The following is a 5,865-nucleotide window of genomic DNA, read 5'->3' on the forward strand; positions in this document are numbered from 1 at the left end:
AGCAGCAGCAGCTGAGGAAGACGATGCAGGAGCAAGCCGAACTCTCCGCTCGCCTCCTCTACAGCTTCTGGTTCCTCTTCTCTGTGTTTGCAGGCTGCTGCAAGCTGCTGGGAGCTATCTCATCCCTGCAGAAAGCTGCGCTCCTCCGCCAGGCGTGATGGAGAGACGCGCGCAGCGCGAAAGCACCAAGTTCTGGAGTGATCACTGATGGGGAGGGTGGATGGATGAGCGCATCACTGACTGGATGCAGCCTCAGCCTGGGGGTTGTCGCGGCGCCCGCGGGGGGCGGGTCGTGGAACAAAAGGTCGGCTGCACGTGGCAATAGAGCGCAGCAGCAACAGCAGCAGCAGCAGCAGCTGGAAGGAGCTGTCCATCTTCCGCAGCCGGTGAAGCCTCCCCAATCCAGGAGAGAGAGGGAGAAGGGTATCTTGGGGGAAGAGACTGAAGAAAGGTGGCCAGCGTCCCGGCACGCCTGGCCGTGCAAGCTGTTAAGCCGGCACTTGGAGTGCTTTAGGGGTGAAACAGAGTGGGGTTGAAGCTGCGGACCTCAGGATCCTCTGGGGTTGCTGGCAGAGAGCTCAGGAACTTTGTTTTTATTGATTGCATTTCATAGAATCAATGCTTTTTTTCCTGGAAAAAAACAGTTATGGGGTGCTCTCATTTTCCTACTCATATTGAAATACTGCCCCTCAATGAGGCCAAACTTAGATTCACAAAATGTTTAGGGGTATGCGTCCCCCTGCGTCCCCCCAGGGAAAAAAGCACTGCATAGAATCATAAAACTGTAGAGTTGGAAGGGACCCCAAAGGTTCTCTAGTCCAACCCCATGCAATGCAGTGGAATAAGAATTTATAACATAATTAAATGTTCATAAATGTACCAACCAAGCACCTACATAGATCAGCACAGGAAGACCGACCTGAAACCATTTTTGATTCCCAAACTGACCAAATGTTTTCTCTGCAAGGTCAAAGGGAAATGGAAAAGCCTCCCCATTGTCTTTTCCTTCACAAAATCCTGTCTTAAGGGTATGTCTGTCTGTGTTTGAATAGGGTGAGCCTGTAACCTGGCTCAGCAACTAAGTATTTTGTTGTTGTTTAGTCGTTTAGTCGTGTCCGACTCTTCGTGACCCCATGGACCAGAGCACGCCAGGCACTCCTGTCTTCCACTGCCTCCCGCAGTTTGGTCAAACTCATGCTGGTAGCTTTGAGAACACTGTCCAGCCATCTCGTCCTCTGCCGTCCCCTTCTCCTTGTGCCCTCCATCTTTCCCAACATCAGGGTCTTTTCCAGGGAGTCTTCTCTTCTCATGAGGTGGCCAAAGTCTTGGAGCCTCAGCTTCAGTATCTGTCCTTCCAGTGAGCACTCAGGGCTGATTTCCTTCAGAATGGATAGGTTTGGTCTTCTTGCAGTCCATGGGACTCTCAAGAGTCTCCTCCAGCACCAGAATTCAAAAGCATCAATTCTTCGGCAATCAGCCTTCTTTATGGTCCAGCTCTCACTTCCACACATATTGAAATACTGCCCTTCAATGAGGCCAAACTTAGATTCGCAAAAGGTTTAGGGGTATGCGTACCCCTGCATCCTCCACAGAAAAAAAGCACTGCATAGAATCATAGAACTGTAGAGTTGGAAGGGACCCCAAAGGTTCTCTAGTCCAACCCCCTGCAATGCAGGAATCTCAACTAAAGCATCCCTGGCTGACAGACAGTCATCCAGCCTCTACTTAAATACCACCATGGAAGAGAATCCACATCCTCTAAGGCAGCCTTTCTCAACCTGTGGGTCCCCAGATGTTGTTGAACTACAACTCCCATCACCCCTAGCTAGCAAGGCCAGAGCTCAGGGATGATGGGAGTTGTAGTCCAACAACATCTGGGGAGAGTCTAAAGGGAGTCCACTCCACTGCTGAACAGCTCTTACTGTCAAAGTTGTTCCTGATGTTTATATTTATATCCCCCCTTTTTCCTCCCAGAACTCAAGATGGTGTGTATGGTCCTCCCTTCTTCCTCCTTTAATCCCCACAACAACCATGTGAAGTGGGTTAGGCTGAGAGACAGTGCCTGACCCCCAAGGTCACCCAATGATCTTCATGGTCAGCTGGGGAGATTTGATCTCTGGGTTCCCAAATCCTAGGCCAACGCTCTAACCACTATGCCACACCGCCTATAGTTGAGCAGTGGGATTTTGGGTCCCATTGCAAGGAGGGGAGCCTGAGCTACATCTCTTTGAATTGTGGTTTAGTGCAACCCTGTCAATCGTTGATGCTGGATTTGAACTCAAGACAGAAGGCAGTTGCCTGAGTACTACTGAGCCACTTTAAAAAAAAGAGAGATATATTTGGTCTTTCTGGATAGCTCAAATAGAACACATTCATTGAGCAAGAACTACATCTTTACATAACTTGTTTTCTCACTCTTTCACACTTGATGCCCTCTTTACTTCGGTACGCAAAATTCTCGCTATAGAAATCAGCAGATGTGTTGTCATTCCACAATGGGTCACGGGTAGGTTTTTCTATAAATACAAATTTACTTGCGAGTCAATAGAAGCTGACATGCATATGATTTCACTTCTAGTAAAACTATGTCTAAGAATAAGAGATAAACAATTTGTCTACATAGTTCAGCTGAACACCAGAATGCACTTGCTACTGGAGATGCCCACTACCATATATATGAAAAGGCTCCTATTTCATATTTGCATTTCCAACAGTCTGGGCTGTACTTACTGCTGCAAGCGAACTCAAAACATCCAGGGCAGAGAGATAAGGAAAGCTCTGGCCCTCTGTATATTGCTGGACCCCACAGTCCTCATCCCTGAGCCATCGGTCATGCAGGCTGGAGCTTATGAAGTCTGAGTATCATGTAGTGTGTGTATAATTTTGATTGCACACATACAAAAATATCATACTAGCCTAATAATAATAATAATAATAATAATAATAATAATAATAATAATATACCACCCTATACCTGGGGGTCTCAGGGTGGTTCACAGATGTTGGCTATTAATGTTTACTATATTTACAATGCAATCTAAGTTACAGGTGCGACTTAACACCTGTAATAATGCACTCCCTTAGCGTGGCCACTATCAGGCAGTCACCTTCACTGCACTCTTTTCAGAACCTGCTAAAAACATTTTTGTTTAGACAAGCCTGCCCAGGTATTTAGAAGGTTGATGAGAGTTTAAATCTGTTTTTAGTCTATTGCTATTTTAACTCTTCAAAAGTCTTAAATTATTGCTGCCAATTCTTCTTATGGATGATTTTTTAAATCTTTTTTTCGTCTAATCGATGATGTTTTATCTTTTCTGTAAACCCCTTTGAGGGTGGACAAATTTTATGACATAAAAAGATATGCAAATTTGTTGCCTGTTCTGTCCTCTTTTTTGGTGATGGCATTTTTATTATTACCAAAGGAGGAGGTCAGGCTGTGCCTTGGCCAAAGGCCTAGTGGAACAGCTCTGTCTTGCAGGCCCTGCGGAAAGATGTCAAGTCCCGCATGGCCCTGGTCTCTTGTGACAGAGCATTCCACCAGATCGGGGCCACAGCCGAAAAAGCCCTGGCTCTGGTTGAGGCCAGCCTAACCTCCCTGTGGCCCGGGACCTCCAAGATGTTTTTGTTTGAAGACCGTAAGTTCCTCCATGGGACATACCAGGAGAGGCGGTCCTGTAGGTATGAGGGTCCTAGGCCGTATAGGGCTTTAAAGGTTAAAACCAGTACCTTAAACCTGATCCTGTACTCCACTGGGAGCCAGTGCAGCCAGTGTAGCACCGGGCGAATGTGATCCTGCAGCGAGGACCCCGTAAGGAGTCTCGCCACGGCATTCTGCACCCGCTGGAGTTTCTGGGTCAGTCTCAAGGGCAGCCCCACGGCAGCCCCACGTAGAGCGAGTTACAATAATCCAGTCTGGAGGTGACCTTCGCGTGGATCACAGTGGCTAGGTCAGGGTGAGAGAGGTAAGGAGCCAACTGCTTAGCTTGGCAGAGATGGAAAAATGCCACCTTTGTTATAGCTGCAATCTGCGCCTCCATGGAAAGGCATCAACACCACAAGGGATATTTATCCACTCTGCATCTCTCTGAACTGCCCCCCTCCCTCGCCATCAGCAACCCTGAGTGCTGGCTCATCTCTTTCATCCCCCCCTCCATCCTGCCGGTCATTAAAGTTGCTGTCAGCTCATTGATGGCACACGAGCTGCCCGTGTGCAGCTGGAGGTTCGCAAACATCTCCCGTTCCAGGCACAGCTCTGCCCCAGACAACAAAGGGCAAAGTGTGAGTGCAGAAGATGGCCTGATGTTTGCGAGGCCTTCTGAGCAGCTGGGAGCAGGGTCGAGACATCCACGGGTCTCCCCCCACTCGGGGGGGGGGGGCAAGGCCCACATAGAAGAAAAGTGACTGCTTGGAGCATCCTCTTTGGCAGAGAGGCTCAGCACGCGTCAGGCCTCAAGTTGGATGGGCCATGGAGATCACCAGTCTGTCCGGACCAGACAATAGTATCATAGTCATGTAGCAGGAACCCCCCCCACCCCAATCATTCTGTTTGTACAAACTTCACACACACACACACACACACACACACACACACACACACACACACACACTACATACGCCACATTTCTGTTATAAATTCATAGAAAATCAACCATACATCGGATTTGCACTGTTCCATTTTTATTTTACTCCATATGACAAGAACTAACAAAGGGGGATGGCTTGGTCAGCCATAATCCCTTCACTGTCTCAGCACATCCACAGCCCTGCCCAGTTGCTGATGATCCCAGACAGAAGACAATCAAGATCACAAAGAACTTGCATATGGGAGTGGATTCAGCATGGACTGAAACAAAGGACAATGATCAGATCTTCCCTCTGGGGGCAGGAAACTGCAAACTCCCCTTTGTCTCCTGGAAGTGACTCGTGGGTAGGGGGGAAAGGAGGAACCAGCCAGGTGACAAGACACTCAGGTTACCACCAACTCCTCCCTCAACCCCTCCCTTCTGTAATGTATGCATGATGTTTCTGGGGGTGGGCTTGACCTAGAGGAGGGAAATTTTCAAAAGTTTTTATAAGACCTTGCACACTATTTTTCTGGGTCTTTCCTCTCACCTGCAAGTGAGGGGAGCACCCTGTTGCGACAGTCTTTCTTCAATAAAGACCAAGCCTACAGGCTGCTGATTTGCTTCAATTTGCTCTGGTTAGTGTCTTTACTTTTTGTCCAAGGGAGCCCTCAGATTTTTCCAGTAACAGTTATCCCTTTGGCCAGAGAGACCTGCAAGTAGCAAAAACATTGGTGTGGTATATATGTAACAGAGGAGGGGGACTTTGATGAGTATGTGGGAAGGGGAAGGCCTACTATGATCTTCCTACCCAGCAGATGAGAGGAGAGGTGCTCATCCTGCAAACAGGAGTAATAATAATAATAATAATAATAATAATAATAATAATAATAATATATTTATACCCTGCCCATCTGGCTGGGTTTCCCCAGCCACTCTGGGCGGCTTCCAAAAAAGTATTAAAATACAGTAGTCTGTTAAACATTAAAAGCTTCCCTAAACAGGGCTGCCTTCAGATGTCTTCTAAAAGTCTGGTAATTGTTCTTCTCTTTGACATCTGGTGGGAGGGCGTTCCACAGGGCAAGTGCCACCACCGAGAAGGCCCTCTGCCTGGTTCCTTGTAACTTGGCTTCTTGCAGTGAGGGAACCACCAGAAGACCCTTGGCGCTGGACCTCAGTGTCTGGGCAGAACGATGGGGTTGGAGACATTCTACCCCCTCTTCTAAAGCAATATTGGTTGGTGGTGTTGTAAACAAAATCAATCTGCCCTTTTTCCCTTATGGGGTATCCAAGAGCCCATATA

Source organism: Podarcis muralis, chromosome 7, assembly GCF_964188315.1.
Source record: "Podarcis muralis chromosome 7, rPodMur119.hap1.1, whole genome shotgun sequence".
Taxonomy (NCBI): Eukaryota; Metazoa; Chordata; class Lepidosauria; order Squamata; family Lacertidae; genus Podarcis; species Podarcis muralis.